The sequence below is a fragment of the Dendrobates tinctorius genome, unplaced genomic scaffold, assembly GCF_039654945.1.
Source record: "Dendrobates tinctorius isolate UK_male_01 unplaced genomic scaffold, ASM3965494v1 ptg000009l, whole genome shotgun sequence".
Classification (NCBI taxonomy): domain Eukaryota; kingdom Metazoa; phylum Chordata; class Amphibia; order Anura; family Dendrobatidae; genus Dendrobates; species Dendrobates tinctorius.
Window position 1 is genome coordinate 11,050,500 of NW_027361677.1, and position 19,267 is coordinate 11,069,766.

At 43.4% G+C, this 19,267-nt stretch overlaps 1 long non-coding RNA gene across 17 annotated transcripts in view; it reads right to left on the reverse strand.

Annotated features, from left to right (window-relative positions):
- LOC141096282 (uncharacterized) overlaps positions 1-19,267 on the reverse strand; it is a 352,604-nt gene that overhangs the window by 216,130 nt on the left and 117,207 nt on the right. For 4 of the 17 annotated variants that reach the window (XR_012233633.1, XR_012233644.1, XR_012233657.1 and 1 more), the window contains one exon: positions 13,912-14,457. The exons of the other annotated variants lie outside the window; for them this stretch is intronic. This is a non-coding gene — a long non-coding RNA (uncharacterized lncRNA). Of the gene's footprint in view, positions 1-13,911; positions 14,458-19,267 lie in introns of those variants that run through there. 17 annotated transcript variants of the gene reach the window in all.

A 19,267-nucleotide genomic window follows, 5' to 3' on the forward strand; every position in this document is an offset into this window, starting at 1 on the left:
CAAATGACAGGTCTTCTTTATCATCGCCCTTTTCCCTGGAAATATCTTTTACTGTTCACCCATTTTTTCTTTGATTTACAGTAAAATACAATCAGACAATGAACAAATAAATTACCTATAAACCACCCAAAAACTACCCAATAGAAAATAAAAAAAATGTAGCTTAATTTGGCCCATCTGCCTTCCCAAATCGGTTGCTGGGTAAAAATATGGGTGTCTACGTCATCAGGATCAAGGGTGCCCCTTTCATCAGCCACTACACAGGTCACATAGTCCTGCTGCTTTGAGGGGATAAATGTGTCCATAATTTGTGCTGGATGCACAGCTGTATGGCTTGTTACTTATCAGGTAATGCACCTGGATGCACAGCTGTATGGCTTGTTACTTATTAGGTAATGCACCTGGATGCACAGCTGTATGGCTTGTTACTTATCAGGTAATGCACCTATGTGTCTCTCACAATACCCATCACATAATAAATTAGTTTTTTGAAAAAGGTGCAGAAATGCGTTGGTATTAATTAAACCTTAATTTTGTACCATCAAGGATTCTTGATTCCCGCAAGCGCAGTCCAGATATTGTCATATTGCCACAAAAGTGTTTGTCATCACCTAGGCAGTATATATTCAGAGTAAGTACAAATATTGGCTCCTTTAAATGATAAGCAGAAATCTTGAAAAAATGATAAATTGATACAGAAGGTATATTGGAAAAAGTGTGATTTTTTTTTGATCGCTAGATAGCAAATAAACTATATTTGCCGAGACCGGAAGATCACTTTAAATCTTAAAATCTATAATTTCCTTTAAGCAAGAGATTTAATTTTTGTGGCTCTGATATATTAAGTAAAAAAAAAAAATCAGATTAATGTGAGAAGACCTGTCTTATGTCCAATTAAAGAGGCTCTCGGGCTCCCGAGCAATAACACATCTGAATTTACTGACCTAATAGAGATGATTTGGTGTTTGTTCTGGGAAAATATCACTTGTGAACAGTTTTACAGCTATGCCGTGCTAACAGTCGGCATTAAATGTCAAATGGAGAATGGTTCACATCTGTTCACTTCCTCGGTGTTCTGGACAAGAATGATTGAGGCAGACCGTAGCGATGCCGCTTAAATGATCGCTTTTGTATATTAAAATGTACTTAGTCTAGTTCTTCACAGTTGTTTTCTCAAGGACATGTCGAATTAGACAAATACTGTCCATCTCTTCTACTCCGCTTACTGTGGGCAAAACAATGATGGAATGAGCTCTGCCAGGCGGAATTAAAGGGCTTTTCCGTGTATTTATCTGTATGTCAATGACATAAGGAATGATTCCTAACAAAATGAACAAACCTTTCCTTTCCAGACACGGGGTATGCCATAAATGTCTTATAGATTCATTCCTCATGAATGGTGCCTCAAGTCACACTTCTAGGGATCAAGAGGTGGCCCGTAAATGCGCCGCTTTCTCGAGTCAATTCTATGAAAGTTTTGAAAGCTACCAAGAATTCTTTCCTATTTTTGAAAAGTATTCAGAATTGAGAGTCCTCAATGGTTGATACCTTTTAATGGCTATCTGAAAAGATGGTAACACATTGCAAGCTTTCGAGACTACTCAAGTCTCTTCATCAGGCCTCTTCATCAGGCATTGACAATGCCTGATGAAGAGACCTGAGTAGTCTCGAAAGCTTGCAATGTGCTACCATCTTTTCAGTTAGCCATTAAAAGGTATCAACCACCGAGGACTCTCAATTCTGAATAATTTTCTATCTACTGGCTAACACGGTACAAAGATATACATCTTTGCTATTTTTGGAGAGTGAAGGCATATTCTAGTGATATCTTATCACTTTGGGTGGAACGCCATAGGAAATTGTCCTTGTGTAATCCTCTCTCTATTCCCGGAGGCGCTCCCAAGAGGTGTTAGACTGGCATTCATCGTCATTTGTTGCATGTTCCTTGGATGTGAGTTTTCTTTATGATTTAATGCTGTCAGGATATAGTCTTGAATTAAGTTAGGTCGAGATTCTTTTTAGTGTTGGAAAGATGGTGGTCAGAAATGAGCAAATACATTGGAGGGGAATTAATTTTACTCAAATTTTACAAAAATTTGCATTTGCAAAAATTTGGATTTTTAGTAAATCACTTCCACGTTAATTCAGCCACCATTTTTTCTGAACCATACGGGGAATCAAAAATTAAAATAAATAAAAAAAAAAACCTTACACTCACCTCAACGTTCACCTCTTCAGACCCTCCGCTCCTCACTGTCATCTGTCCAGTCCTCGCTGCATCTTCTGATTCTTTATGCTCTCGCTGGAATCTTTGTGTTGCTCAAACTGAACAGGGACTTCTGGCTCTGGGTTGTTTCAAGAAAACTATTGACACTATATTTTGTATTGGAGCATCTAATAAGCGTGTGCAAAGGTCATTCTGAAGGATGGGGTAGCAGGTCAGTTTTGACATCTCCTATTATGACAGGTGGATCCTATGTTATCAGCTGTCTTTGTAATCCTGTCTCTGCTGATAAAGAACCTACTGAAAACTCTTCCTGAAATAACAGGTAGTATAACTCTAAAAATATCCCCAGTGGCCAGTTTGAAAATTGCAAGATTACTAATCTATTAATAATTTATTATATCTTCCCTTTAAAGTTTTGTGACGTATAGATTTTAATTATTAAATGGTAGATACACTATAGAATGCCATAATGGAGATTTGGGTGAAGTGGGTTAAAATTTACCCTTTAAATTACCCATGAAAGGTCAAAAGAAATCCGAAATGAAGCAATTTTCATCAGCAAGTAATACAAGCCACCTCTGATAATATCTCCTACAACTAATCCTACAAGATGTTGTGACCCTCTTAGCTCTTATAACTAGTGTCCCAAAACAGTAACTTTTTCCACCAAAATGCAAAGAAGGTGTAGCGTGCCCCACAAAATAGAACAGTCTATTGCAAGCCTTTCCTGAGCATAGAAGGGCCCCCATCCAATGTTTACTCTTCCCTCCAGACTAGATGGCCACACAAATTGTGGGTTCGCCGACACTGTAGGAAGGCCCATCTTGCTCCATTTCCACGTCAGTATCGATTGAGAGTCACAGTCAAGGTCTGTTCCATCTCTTAAGAGGTTGCAGTAGGGTTGAGGAACCTGATGGCCACTCACAACCCTGGACCTCAAGAGTGACATCTCAAAAAGCAAATTCTGTAAAGTCTGCATGACAATGAAAATGTTCAGAAATCCAACATTCCAAACATGGGCAAAGTGCAGCCTGTGAGTCACATCCGGCCTTTTGGCTGTACCAGTCCGGTCCAAGGGCCACTCTCCCCCACTTGGCGATCAGATTTTACTGGTGAATATAATGGGGCAGGAGGGACCAGATGGCTCTTTCTTTCCACCATTCAGCATGTGTGACTGAGATAAAAGACACTATGATGTCACTACATCGCGTCTGCTGTGAGAAGCATCAGTGCACACAGAAAACACAGAAAAGACCAGAACAGTGCGCAGAGGCAACAGGAACAGAGTATGTGTATAATATATATTGCGACATAGTGATCACTAGCGGGTTGGGGTGTACTTGCTTGGCAGCGATATAACATACAGGAGGACTCAATTTTTCTTAAAAGTTCACCTGGGTTTATTGCTCCATATCCCCAGCAGCACAAATACAGAGTAAGTCAACCTTTAGATCCGACAAAACAAAATAACAATGTCCATAAACAGGGCTTTGTCCCCTCAGACCTGTGGGCACACAGGCTGTGCCATATCCAGCACGCAGGCTCTATAGCCTAAACAGTCTTTTACTGACCCTGGTCAACATAACACGGGTTCCTCTCCATTACCTGTTAGCGTCGGCCACACAGGTTCCCGGATGCCTCGTCCTCAGAGGTATCCAATAAACACAATCTCTTTCTGGCCCCGGTCAGCACAACACGGATCCCTGTCCATTACCCGTTGATGTCAGCCACACAGGTTCCCGGATGCCTCTAATCCTCAGAGGTATCCCACAATGTCTCTCACTGACCCCGGTCAGTATCACTCACGGTTTCAGACCGTCCACTCCGGAGGGGTCTCACAGGCCTCCTTCCTCTGGCTCAGCCTAGCCAGCACTGCAACATGTGCTCAAGCACACAGGATCCATTAGGTAGCCTTAACCACACCCACAGGTGATGTAATATCACATGCACTGGTCAGGTGATCATGACATCACCACAGGTCCTTAAACATACACAACCACATACAGGCTTCATCTTGGGTACTCACACACACACCCCTTGGGTGGGTATGTAGGTGACTGGACCCACCCATCCCTCCAAGTCACCAGGAAGCCTTCCAATGTATAGCAAAAACCCTCAGCAGTAGATCTGCTGAGCAAAACATGCCCAGGATTTCATCACAGGGCCACCCACCTCTGTGATACATATCATCCATCAATCACATGACCATTCGCCATGCCACATATTACCCCCCTCTGCCTAAAGCCATGGGGCTTGGCACTTTCTATTACCCGAACAGAGATCCTTCTCGGTTGTCTCTGCCAGTCAAACCGTCTGTCAAAGTTTGGCCCTGCTACTGAATCCTTTTGTATATACCCATTATCCATCATGTCTTTTGATAGAGATGACCCCTTGTCAGACCACCCACATCCCCGGTGGTAAGTATGGTGCCGCGATTCCCTTGTACCCATACCTCTTGTCTGGCCTGACTTTTTGTCATCACATCTGCTATAGGGTCTCCCGCCTAGGTCACTCAGACCTGAGCTAACTGAGGTATCACTAATTCTTCCTCTTCCACCAGGCCACCTTCTGTTATCTCTCTGCTGGCCATTTCTCCTAGGGTCTTCATTGCCCAGAGAGCTGTCCTTCCATCTGTCTTTATGTCCTTTATTAGCTCCAGCTTGAGGACTTGCAGACTTAAGCGAATCTCTTCGCCTCTCTATACCGCAAGTTGAAGGTGCTGCCATCGTCTTCCCAGTTCCTGAAGCTCTCTGTTGATCTGCCCCCTCTAAAGTCTTAGCTGCTCTACTTCTTTCAGGTAGGCCACGCAATACTCCAGGAGCATCCAGATATTCACAAGGCTCTCCATGGATCCGACAACGAAGAACCATCCCATCTTCACCCACGTCCTGGGCTTTGTCATCAGCTGGAATCCTCACTCTCATCACACTGGACCTATTCAACATCTCCTGCATCACTTTCCCAAACCTTCTGATGACTTTTCTCACCAGACCTCTGGGCACTTGATGTCTTCTCAATGCCCTGCTGACGTTGAACTTTCCTTGCACGCTATAGATGTCGAGCAGCTTCCTTATTCCTCAACAGGATCATCTGCTTCGTGCAGAGGCATTGTAGATGCATATCCCTCAGGACAGCCACCTGCTTCACTGTGACTTCCCTAGTTGACAGTATGACCAACTGTTTAGTCTCTGGTGCCCAGTTCACACTACATGCTACTATTGCCTTTCTAAAGGCCTCATGTACATCCTTACTGGCGCGCGCTTCTTGCAGGTCTTCGTTTACCTCTTTTATGAAACTCAAAGTCTCACCTTCTTTAACATACTGTTGGACCTCCTCGTCCTGAACGTCAGCGCAGTTTTCCAAGACATCAACATCCCTTGTATGGCCATCTGCGTGGTACTTCCCCTGCTGGTTTTCTTCTTCCGTGGAAGCCCCTTCTTTGGTCAGCCTCTCCAGCTCACTCTCCTTCATTGTGATCAGATCAGGAGAGCGCAACAGTTTGATTTCCCGGTCATCTGTGGATTTCTGGAGCTGAGCATTAAGCCCCCGTTACACACTGCGATATCGCTAGCAATATCGCTGTAAAGTCACCGATTTTGTGATGTAGCAGCGATATTGCTAGCGATATCGCTGCATGTGATACTTACCTCCGACCGGCTCCCCCGCTGGTTATCGCTGATGGCGCGAGAAGCTCCTGGACCATTCCTCATCGGCCACTTCCTGCGGCGCTTCCTGCTGTGACGACGAGCGACCCGTGGAGCCAGGCGGGAGGACGTCAGGATTGCCGCGTCTGACAGGTAAGTAGCGATCCCCGACCCCTCCAATGTCGCTAGTGAGATCTGCCTGTGTAGCAGCTCACTAGCAACCACCTAGCGATGCACCAGCGATCCTGACCACGTCATATCGCTAGTCGGGATCGCTGGTGCATCGCTAGGTGTAACGGTACCCTAAGTCTCCTTCATCTTGAGCTCTCCGAGAACTTTATCTCGCTCCTCTGCCAAGCAACACTCATCCTCTCTCCGGAGAAGCTCCTGCTGATGCTTCTCTTGGGCCTCTCTGAGCACCTCCATATCTTTCACTATAGCCTTGTTCATAGTTTGACAAGTTGACAGGTGACCTCTGAGCTCAGAGACTTCCTTCTCAAGCTCATCCACTCTGTGCTCAGCTGCTTGTCTTAGGACCCTTTCTTGTTCAACATGCTCTTTTACAGTATGTAGGTGACTGGACCCACCCATCTCTCCAAGTCACCTGGAAGCCTCCCAATGTATAGCAAAAACCCTCAGCAGTAGATCTGCTGAACAAAACACGCCGAGGCATCCATCACAGGGCCACCCACTTCTGTGATACATATCGCCCATCACTCACATGACCAGTCGCCATACCACTATATTATATATACATACACACACACACACACACACACACACAGTATATATGTGAATGTGTGTGGGATATAAAGGATTATACTGTATACGGGGGATATGTTGGCTCATACTGTATATAGGGGGTTATATGTGGGATCATACTGTAAATAATGGGCTGTGTGAACTGATGCTACATATAGAGAGGCTGTGTTCAGGGTCATACTTTGCATAGGAAGCCTCTGTTTGCTCATAATGTGTATAGGGGGACTGTGTGGGGGCTCATACTTTTTATACAAGGTGTGCTGTTTGTAGGATCATATTGTATTTAGGGGGCTGTGTGAAATCATGCTATATGTAGGGGCTGTGTGTGGGGCTCTTACTGTATATAGGCTGGGCTGTGTGGACTCATACTGTATACAGGATGGGCTGTGTTTGGACCTATACTGTATATAGGGACTGTGTGTGGTTCATACTGTGTATACGGCATCTTTGTGTCGACTCATACTGTATATAGTGGCTGTGTATGGACTCATACTTTATATAGGGGGCTATGTGTGGGTTTATACAGTAAATAGGCTGTATTATACTTAATTCCGCTCAGCATTTATATAATATTAGTAGAAAATAATTATAATTAATATATTAATGTTAATATTGAACAAAATTATTTTCATCCGGTTAGTTCGGCCTCCACAACAATCATGTGAAACCCCTACACCAGCCCAATTTGTAGTTACCGTACAGTATATACGTATGGACCCACCATCTGATCTCCTTACGGAGACCAAAGATTGAAAGGAGTCTCTGCTAAACTGCCAATTAATTTGAAGCAAATCGATAATAGTTCAATCTTTATTTGTGTTTTTAATTTAGAATACATTTGCATTTAATTAACATAATGCTGCTTATGGCCATGAAAAATGCCTCCCGTCTTTCCCTTCTCCAATTTCCAATGCTCTCTAAGGTGAAATTCCATTAGAGGTGATTAGAGTTTATTAAAGCATTCTTATCACTCTGTTTTGACTGTAATAGTATCTCAGACTCGTACAATAAAAGATATATTGGTGGAGTCGTACAGAGAGATGCCTCTCATTACGGAGGAGGAGAGCGATGCCTATACTTACATAGTCTGTCGGATCGGGATGCTAAATTATATGGTTCTTATTTTGTGTCTTGTTTTTATGTCAGTATAGAAAGCTTGTATATGATATACTGCTGCAATATTTTTTGGACACACACTGTTAATATGCACCTGGAGCTGTCAGGCATCGTTCTGATGTATTACGCCACGTATCCTTTAGAACAATTAATGACCCAATAAATTTAAATCACACTTAATTCTTGTGATGACAGCACCCTCTACTTAGAGGAGAGGAAAAAACTAAACTTCTAACACAATGATTTAAATTTTTAATTCTCTCTATATTTTTTTTATTCTAGTAAAAGTTATTGGTGATGACGGTAACGGTTGCTTGCTGAGAAATGGACAACTAAAAGAGGATTCCAAAAGAAATTACATGATGGGACTAACAGAGGTTTGACATCGGGAAAAAACAATTTTGGCAGATTTATAGGTCTTTTTGGCCCAACAGCTTAAAAAAAAAAGAAAGCAGAGCTCCATTTGGTAATTTTAGGCAACAGATACGGTTTTCCTTTTAGGCAGTTCTGATAAACCAGATCCAATTATTCTTGAAAATGACTTTCAAGATTTCAGGAGTGTGTGAGGCTTTACAATAGGATGGGCAGATGGACTCACACGCTTTGATCAATATCAATAGTGGAATTAATGTATATGATGTTGGCAGACGGCACGGGACTAACGAGATGCTGAGAGGGCACGTGGAAGGTGAGTAGGATTTTTTTCCTTTTTTTTTTTTTTTTTTTTTTTAATCGTAACCATTCATACAAGGATAGGGGATAAGGAGCCATGCATACCAGGGCAGCGATGAGGGAGCCATGCATACCAGGCCAGGACGGGGGAGCCATGCATACCAGGTGTTAGGCGTTGATTTCTGCATTTTCTCCGCAGGGATCCAGACCCTCAAATTCTGCAGTCTCCTGCTGTTAATCTACTGCAGAGGAGATTGCAGAGGAGATTGCCTTACAGCAAATCTCTCCTGAGGCGAAGTCCTTCTGTCCTATTGAGCACGCTCATGGGACGATCTCCCATTGGCGATCGGGAGTCATGTGTTCAGGTCCCGCTCCAGATCTCATTGGTCCATCTCAGAGATCTGGAAGCTTGTGGAAGGTCCCGGCTACTATAAAAGGTGTGCATGGCTGTTCCGCCATGCGCTAGTATAGACTTACTTGCTGCTGTGTGTATGAGGACGGATGTATGATTCTGGTGAATGACTCATTATAAAACCCCTTCCCTCTGATATTACGTATGTGGTTAGGGACGGAGTTAAAATCAGCGCCAGCGCTCCTCTGCTGCAGCATCCACAGCTGCTAGCGTCCGACATTGCGTTTGCGCCTTAGCCTTGTCGTTTAGCGGCAGTGTCCACGCCGCGCTGCAGTAGCAGCCCCCTTTGCGTCCACAGTTGCGACGCTCCGCACACGGTAGGTCTAGACGGACGTAGTGCCGCCGTCTTGGGCTACTCCTGTGACCTGATACCATGTGTGCATTTTTACTGAGTACTGTGACCTCAACAGGCTCAGTCTTTTGTGTTTGTACTTATTTGGCATCTCTGTGACTTAACAGAGATTGCTCTGCGCACCTGGGTGAAGTTTAACCCTGTGCGCATTTCCGCCATATTGCTCCTGCCACCACTTAGCAGCGGTTATATCACCTACTGCACGGTGGACCCCGAGCGGCGAACGCACTTTACTATTTTTATTTAGTGCGTTCAGTTTTCTGTGGCAAAATTAGTTGCCTCGGCTTATACTCGGGTCGGTTTATACTCAATTATATGCGGTATGTTTGATGATCGGTTCTGAGCATTTTCTGCAATTTCTACTCCCATTGACTCCAATCACGTTAGGAGAAGATTGAAAGAACAATATTCGCCACCGATCGTAATCGGAACCAAATTTTGAAAAATTCATTCAACTCTAGTTTCAACCTTGTACGTCGTGAACTAGCCAGTTTAAAAGTGCCAGTGAAGAGAAAAGACTAGACTGGAGTAAGGGCTGGTGTATTAGAAAGCCAACAGAGGACCGGTTTGGAGTTGTGGCAGAAGGGATAGGTGAGGAGAGATGAGAGTATGATATTTTAATGTTTCTTAACTCCTTTCTGGCCCATTTGAATTTAGCAAAGTGTCAGTCATTTTCTGGATTCACTTGAATCGAGTTCCCCAAAATCCAGGTTTTTTAGAATCTGCAAATTTTGTGAAATTCTAAACTACGTAAATTAGTTAATAAATAATTCAATCATCATTAATGAGTTGTACAAAACTCTTGTTGTCTAGATTTTAAGAAAAACCAACTTCTCCTGTTAATAAATCTAGAGATTAAATAAATCAATATGTCCCAAACGACTTTTCAACTCCTTAGAGGGCAATGCCTTGAGAATTTCCTACAATTAATAGAACATGATAATTATTGATGTTCAATATTGTTGAAATCGTCAAGGTGTGAGCTAGGTTCTCTGAGGACAGGTTTTGGTAAACCTTCCATAAGACCATGGAGCTAATTAATATTGTTAAATCTCCCCATTTTTTGATTTCCATCCAATAATGTCATGGTCTGTGCCCCGTCCAGGGCCGGACTGGGACTAAAATTCAGCCCTGGCATTTGAAGTTACACAGGCCCACTAGTCACATGGTGACTATATAATATCTTTGTACAGTTGTAGTTTACAAGAAGTGAGAGGAGATTAACACGACTATATAACATGTAGTCACAGCTGTGCCCAGGATTTCAGCTCAGTCCTATTTATTGCTTTTAGGTACAGTACTCCTCCCAAATCTCTGTCCCCTTTTGTATGCATGATTACAGAATTCCTGGCAGAACTGCTCTCTATTGGGCAACCAGACCCCCTGGTTATAGCCGCCCCTATCATAACTCCCAACTTTTGAAGAAGGGAAAGATGGAGAAAGACTGCGGCGCGCACAGCGCGCCGCTGCAAATTTTGGCCACGCCCAGCCACACCCATTTCACAACTAGTCACACCCATGTCCACACCTAATCGCACCCATTTAGCACTGCTGATCACACTGACTGGTACTGAGGGCACAGTGGCTGGCATTATGGGCACACTGACTGGCACTAAGGAAGAGAGAAAACAGAGAGAGAGAGAAAAAAGAAAACAGAGAGAACGAGAAAGAAAGGGGAAAGAAAGAAAGAACAGTGAGAGACAAAGAAAGAACAGAGAGAGACAGAGAAAGAACAGAGAGAAAGAAAGAAGTAAAGAAAAGAAAGAAAGAACAGAGAGAAAGAGAGGAAAGAAAAAGAAAGAAAGAGGGGAAGAAAGAACAGAGAGAGAAAAAAGAAAGAACAGAGAGAAAAAGAACAGAGAGAGAAAGAAAGAACAGAGAGAGAAAGAAAATGAGGGAAAGACAGAACAGAGAATGAAAGAACAGAGAAAGAAAGAAAAAGAGAGAAAGAAATAAAGAAAGATTCTACAAAGATACTATAGCAGCCCGGCTCCCATTGTAGTGCCCACCTTAGCCTCCCGGTGCAGGACCTATCATGATCCGCTCACATGGCCGGCATCCCCGATTCCAAGGCGATCCTGCTGTCTGCGCTGTCGGAGGAGGACACGGTGATGGATCTGAAGCATTCCTAGTTCCGTCACAATCTCCTCAAGAAATTATCTAATTTCCGGTCAGCTTCCAGCACATCACTCCTCGGGGCTCCGCCGTGTACTCCTGTGTCCGTGGGAAAAGCACGCTTTGTATGCTTTGTACACACTTGGCTCCGCTCCGTACATCCCGTACACATATGGCTCCACTCCGTACACACACGGCTCCGCTCCGTACACCTCGTACACGCGGCTCCGCTCCGTACACCTCGTACACGCGCGGCTCCTCTCCGTACACCTCGTACACGCGCGGCTCCTCTCCGTACACCTCGTACACGCGCGGCTCCGCTCCGTACACCTCGTACACGCGCGGCTCCGCTCCGTACACCTCGTACACGCGCGGCTCCGCTCCGTACACCTCGTACACGCGCGGCTCCGCTCCGTACACCTCGTACACGCGCGGCTCCGCTCCGTACACCTCGTACACGCGCGGCTCCGCTCCGTACACCTCGTACACCCGCGGCTCCGCTCCGTACACCTCGTACACACACGGCTCCGCTCCGTACACCTCGTACACACACGGCTCCGCTCCGTACACCTCGTACACACACGGCTCCGCTCCGTACACCTCGTACATACGGCTCCGCTCCGTACACCTCGTACACACGGCTCCGCTCCGTACACCTCGCACACACACGGCTCCGCTCCGTACACCTCGTACACACGGCTCCGCTCCGTACACCTCATACACACACAGCTCCGTTCCGTACACACACGGCTCCGCTCCGTACACCTCATACACACACAGCTCTGCTACATCCACACTGTAAATCCTGACCCCACACATACTTACCTCAACCAGCACCATGACAACAGCAAAGCAGTCTTGCAGACGGTAGAGGCAAGGCTGAGCGCACAGGACCTGTGATGAGGTCACAGGAGGGGTGGAGTCAGGGGGTGACATGATCGGGGGTCTGGACAAAGGCTCCTGATCATGTGACCCCCCTGACTCCTCCCCTTGAAACTATTGCCGCCCTGCCCACAGAGGGCCGGCGGCAGGAGCAACAGTGGCCGCAGCGGCCCACGTGACAGCGGCCCAGCGGGAAAGTGCCCGGTTGGTTATATTGCCAATCCGGGCCTGGCCCCGTCACCACTAGTACTAATATTACTACAGATTAGTCATTGAATGGGCACAATTGGGGTGTTTTCCAATGGTTTCTCAAAAACTCAAACACATTTTGACTATGGTTGGCCAGAAATTGTAATATGGAGCACATGTGCAAAATACCAATTGGTATTGAGTGATTGGTTGCAGAGGTTACACGCAGCATTGACACACCATTGATGGAGCAGAAAGAACAAAAATAATTTTAAGATTAGGCGGCAGCCTAGCACTATATAAGTGCACCCCTACCATGGGAGTGTTTTTGTCAAACTCCAAGGAATTCTAAACCAAAAACAGCCTCTTCTGAGCCCAAAGGTATAACAGCAAATAAACAGTTAATTCAGCAGGTACATATATGTTAGTGCGGGCTCACCCGAACAGATTACAGTCCTTTCTAACGGAGCCAACTTTACTCAAATAATAGGTTCAAGCCTATCAGTCTTGGTACTACCTTCAGCCTGAACTCCAGCAGCTTCTAGCAACAAACAGAAGTGTTCAAAAGATAACACCGAACAGGCTGCAGCTTCCACACATTACTCTGTAGCATCAACACACAGACTGCTCAGCTTTCCTACCTGACTCATGCAGCTCCATTCAGCGAAGGACTCTTGCATGTCTCTCTCCCAGTTACAGCTCACATTTTGGCTGGTCACTCACCAACATGAGCACACTTGACTCTTCTCAACATCCAGCAGACTGACACAACTAGTGAACATAGTCCCTGGTTCTTAGTCAAAGCTAGCCAGGTGGTATAATTAAGACCTGCAGTGCTAGGATCTTACCCAGTATTACCTTGCATTGCCAGACTATTTACTACTTTAGTTATTTTATAGCACTTTAAACTTTTTTTTTTTTTAAATAGAATCTATTAGCAGGTTTTTGTTAAGTAAGCTAAGAGCAGCACTATGTAGGGGCTAAGAGCCTGATTCCAGCAATGCATTACTTACTAGGCTGTGTGCTGTTTCAGTAAAATCAGCATTTTATCAGCAGGAGATTTTCCCTACAGTACTTGGTGCCTCCTGTCGCAACCGTGTCCCCCTCACTGATTAGTAGCGTTATGCCCATATACAGTGTACACAGAAACAACCAATCAGTGGTGTGGGCGGGATTATACAGGGCTCAGCATTCCGAGCTCTGCAGAGAATACCTTGATTTTATCACAACTACTGCACCCAGTAAAATAAGTGACACAACAAAGGAATCAGAGTCTCTTCCCCTACCTTATGCTGCTCTCGAAAATCTGCTAACAAATTCCCTTTAAAAAAAAGTTTAAGTGGCCAAATAATCTCTATGAGGCCAGGTACACAGGAGCATAGAAAATAAACACAAGTTATAACCAGAAAACTCAGACTTTTTTTTCTCATTTCTCATCCACAAGCAATCCATTTTGGACAGCAGCAATTTTTAAAAATGTAGAAGACGAAATAAAGTTTCTCATGTTAAAGAATTTCAACGCATTTGTAAAAATCGGATGCTATACGGAGGCTCCAATATTTTTTTGCACACCCATAGACTTGACGGTCTCATCCGACACACAGAAGAAACTAATGGATGCTGCAATTTTTCTCACCTGTAAATTCGGTCTCTGAAAAATAATTGTTCGTCTACACTACCCCATCGAATAACATTGGATTGAGTGCCATCCATTTTTTCACCGAAAATACACAAAGTTGGATAACAAACCATAATTGACGTTGTAGGATAAAATCTGAAATGTGAAATGTTCTTTCTTGGTGTTCGGTAAATAGATAAAGTAAGGTGGAAATCGTATGTTTCTTGGTTCATACACGCCACATGGTAACTGTGCTATTAATTGTCCTTGGAGGGATCACATCTCAATGTGTTTGACCTAGAGGTTTAACAGAACTATATATCGCTCTCCAATAAATTGTCTCATAAAGCTTTTATGTCACTGTCTCGATGCCCTTTATCTCTTTTTTCCGTACTGCGCCTTCCTTTTACTGTTTACACGTGGTTGAGTGCCGCTTAGTCCTTCCGCTTTATCTCATAGGCTTCGATACTTGTTGGTTGCACAATGACGAAAAAAGAAAAAAAATGTATATGTTATACAATTTTACAGAAAAAAAAAGTCAACCGCTAAAAGGGAAAGCATAGAGTTTGAGAGTAAGGAATTTTTTTTTATCAAAGCTTTTATTGAACTGATATCACAAAGATGTAACAGTGTTTAGAGTTTCGTTCTTCAAACGATGGTCTACACCAGTGGTTCCCAAACTCCAGTCCTCACGGACCCCAACAGGTCATGTTTTCAGGATTTCCATAGTGTTACACATGTGAGAGAATTCCTGATGCCTTGATGATACTTCCATCACCTGTGAAATACTAAGGAAATCCTGAAAACATGACCTGTTGGGGTCCACAAGGACTGGAGCTTGGAAACTACACCATCTCAGTTGAGGAACACAACGGAGGATCATGTATGAACATCTCATGATTTCTTTGATGTGTAGAGTCTTACGGTATGTGTGTGCATTGCCAACTGCTAAGAGCAATCTTTATTTGTCGGCATACCATCAATCTGGAGGGCTATATTAACAAAACACCTATTGGCTGCCATGTAGACTTTTGCCGATGAATGTCTAAGGGGCCCATCTATTATTTATAGATAACTCAGCAACAATGACCCTTGAATATTTTCTCTCTTAATAAAACAGTAGCATTGATTATGCTCTTGGCATTCAGGGATGAAAGCATGATCTTTCCCCTCTTTCAAATTAATTTACATGACATCTTTTGTATTATTATTTAAGCACTCTGGATGTGTGGCACGATTGAGCAACGAAGGTTAAACGTTTTCCTATTAAGTGAAAGGTCTTCTTCAACAAAGTCATCTCGGAACCAAGATTTACTGATCAAAGATTCTTTTTGGCATTTACATACACAAAAAAAATATATAGCGGTTCTTGCGGAAGGATTTCTAATGAATAGTTTACTCTAGTACGTATGTGGTAGGAGAGGTAGTGCTCCCTATGCCATTCTGGTTTGTAGCAATGGGATATGACACTTGTTTCTTAATGACTCTCGTAGCCAACTCAGCAGGTCATGGGTAACCTGAAGAGCCTAGACATTAAGGGCAAACCAAATTTTTTGTTTTCAGTTCGATAGTAAAGAACAAATCAGAAGAAAAAGAATATGGACTAGACTCTTTCTGGGATTTATTTTTTGGGGATTCTTTGTTTTATTCCAAAAGAACAGGAAAGAAAACCAAAAGAGTTAATATATGTATAGTACATCATGGAAGATGGAACTCAATGAATGTGAAAAATTATGGCTCACCTGATGGATAGGCACGACTCTGAAACATGTGTCACTGGATCAATGCTGCCAATACCTAAAAGGCACCACTTCAACATTTTTTTATTTTACCCTTGGAGTGGTGCAGCTAATCTAAGCTCCATGCACTTAGTCTCTTACCTACCTGTCCTGTCTTCTTCCGTTATTGGGGCTGCTCCTATCGGTCTCCAGCAGTTTGGAACCTATGAGACTGCTCCAGTGTTTTGCTGGGCGGCGATCCAGAAGCTACAACTCAATGTAAGTTTTTGAGAGCCAGAACAAGGCCAGAATGAGGCCAGATTAAGGCTCTCATAGACTTACATTGAGAGCTTGTGACAGTTACCTCTGACATCCGGTCAGCCAGTTGTTGCAGTCACAAGATGCCGACGTGGGACCGAATAAGCGCCAAGAAGAGCTAAAGATAGCAGCTCGTGAGTACAATACTAGGGTGAGGGACCTTATGTTAGTGGCACCATTGCAGCCGCTGAAATAAAAAACATGCTGGAGTGGTGCTTTCATCCTCTTAAGGAAGGTACTAAGCCTCGTGCCAATTGATACAAGCACTTGTAATTGTACTTACCAAGTGCTAGATGCATATCACAGGGGTGTAAAAATGCAAGAAGAGGTTCATGGCTCACTCTATAGTCTTTCTAGTTTTTAAAGTTTAAGGTAGACATAAGTCCGCCGAGTTCAACCTATTACTTAACATGCTGATTCAGAGGGAGGCAAAAGCTCCACGAGGCAGATGTGAATTTCTTTAAATTAGTGGAAACATTCCTTCTCAACTCCACATATGTCAATCAGATGAGTTCCCCGGATCAACGGCCAAACACAGAATTTAGAATAAATAACCTGTCATTTTTTCAAGAAAGGCTTCCAGGTGCACCACAAACTTCTATGATGAAACAGAATCAATTTTACTGCTAAATGACAGTCTCAGAACAAAAATAATTGATTTGACAGCATTTGGACTCCTTTCCCAAGCCAAGAGAGTGAAGGCACAGGAGGGGCACCAAACATGTTTTAGATGCACCTAAAAAGACACTAATAGAGGTGGTTACATTATGTGGGACCACCTCCTGGGACCAGTTGGTATGTACCAGAGGGTAAGTCCCAGTCACATGATAGAAGACTGCCCCTTGGTTATCCTCTATGCAACTGTCTCTTTTGGTGTCCTTTTTTAATGCGTTGAAAGCATGTGGTTTTTACCTTCCTTGAAAAAGGGGTCAAAAGTGCCGACACTTGTTACTTGTTCTCAATCTGCTTTTTAGCAATAAAAAGAATTCTGTTTCACCGTTGATTGAGCCATCAATCTCTTGGACCTCTGTACCCTTGTGATGTCCATCCACCAATTGTCATGTGCAAACGACGCTAAAAGTTGTCATTCCAGTTTATTTATTCCTACATATGTATAGTCTAAACTTGACCATTTATGCTACAGTCTATATAATCAATATCGGGATATTGACCAAATCAGTCATTGTACGTTGTCCGTAAAATAAGTGACGAGCAATCTTGTTCTTTTTCTCTTTATAATCAGAGTAGGTAAACATTTCCTTCTTTCTTTGGTTGTGTTTTAATTCCATTTTTAGCTAAATAAAGACTACTGTACTGTATATGGAAGGAAACGTGGTTGACTCCTCTGTCTGGACATAAATGAGCACAGATCTAAGGCCTTAGGACTAGCAGTTGTGCAGCCATGGCAAGACTGGGCAAGAAGAATGTGGTTATGGGAAGGAAACAGGATTGAGCAGAAAAAGGAATGCGAAAGGTATTGAGCTGACAGCCGAAGATACACAACATCTGTGTTTAAGGGTCGAAGAGCAATTTAATTTTTTGTCTAGAAAAAAGGTTTGCATATGGCCTATCCTCTCCATTAGTATTGCGTGTATTAGATGTCACTTAAGAGTAATGTGTACTTAATTTACTTTAAGAATTGTAATGGGCTTTACAGTTGCTTTACTGCAGGGGGTCTCCAACATGTAGCTCGAGATCACATGTGGCTTGCAGGCCGATGTATGGCTTGTGGCTGTCTGCCAGCTTGTTGCATAAGCACCAGGTGTAGCAAACAGTTATTATAGTGTAGACATCTAGATGGTGACTTGTGTGTAGCCCTGAACAGAAGAGCAGATCTGAATGAGGGGTAAGTTAGGAAACCATGGAGCTTGGCATGCTGACTTGGTGTGATTTCCGTGGAAAAGTTTTGACTGTCATTATACCGGTAAGAGGGGGCTCTGAGTGTCACTACGGAGAGTGGGGCAGGAGCTGGATGTGGCTCGCACCCCTCTCTCAGAGCTGAATGTGGCTCTCAAGGTCAGAACGGTCGGGACCTCTGCTCTACTGTCTAAATACGTAAAAGAAATATCTGGCATTTTTCTTCTTTTAGCGAGTTCTTCTGTGGCAACGTTTTCTACCTCATGCTCTACAATAAACTGATTTAGCTGATGATATAACATTTTTGTTCATGCAATGAACAATATGGTCACTGATCTTTCAAACTACTTGATCTCATTTGAGAAACAATGTGACAGACAACTTAATTAAAATATGTTTTTCTCACCTTGAAGTATAATTCCATAGTGTGGTCCATTAGTTGTGTATTTTCTGTGTAACATCTGCCTGTTGTTAAGAGTAATCCATGCCTAGCAGCAGAGACATGAGACAGATTACAGGAAGTGTGTGCGGGGCTTGATCTCTATGCTCCTCCTCTCCTGTCTCTCAAACTGTAATTAGGCATTTAAGAAGTGGTCTTTCAGCTCAAGAAGGCATACGATATGACAATTGTAGGAAAAATGTATGCTGGTACGTGAAGGAAAGAAAGTTTCTAGACATACAAGAATAGTTTAGGCCATCAAAAAGAGTTTTAACTTGTTGTAAAGAAATAAAGGCAGAAGGACCATGCCTTCGTGTGTTATGAAAGGTACACTTTATATTGATGGAGCAGCATTATACTGTTTGGAGGGTTGTGTGGGGGCCATTATACTCTTTGTGGGCCATTATACTGTGTATGGAGCTGTGTAAAGGCCATCATACTGTGTGGAGGTCTGTGGACGACTCATAATGTGTGGGAGAACTGTGTTGGAGCCATGATACTACGTGTGGGGGAATATGTGAGCCTTTATACTGTGTGGGGTCACTGTGAGGGCATAATACTGTGTGTGGGAACTGTTTGGGTATCAAACTTTTTGGAGGGGTACTGTAGGGTCCTCAAACTGTGCCTATTGTGTGGAGATATAGTGCCTTGCGAAAGTATTCGGCCCCCTGGAACTTTTCAACCTTTTCCCACATATCATGCTTCAAACATAAAGATACCAAATGTAAATGTTTGGTGAAGAATCAACAAGTGGGACACAATTGTGAAGTTGAACGAAATTTATTGGTCATTTTAAATTTTTGTGGAAATACAAAAACTGAAAAGTGAGGCGTGCAATATTATTCGGCCCCTTTACTTTCAGTGCAGCAAACTCACTCCAGAAGTTCCTAGTGGATCTCTGAATGATCCAATGTTGTCCTAAATGACTAATGATAAATATAATCCA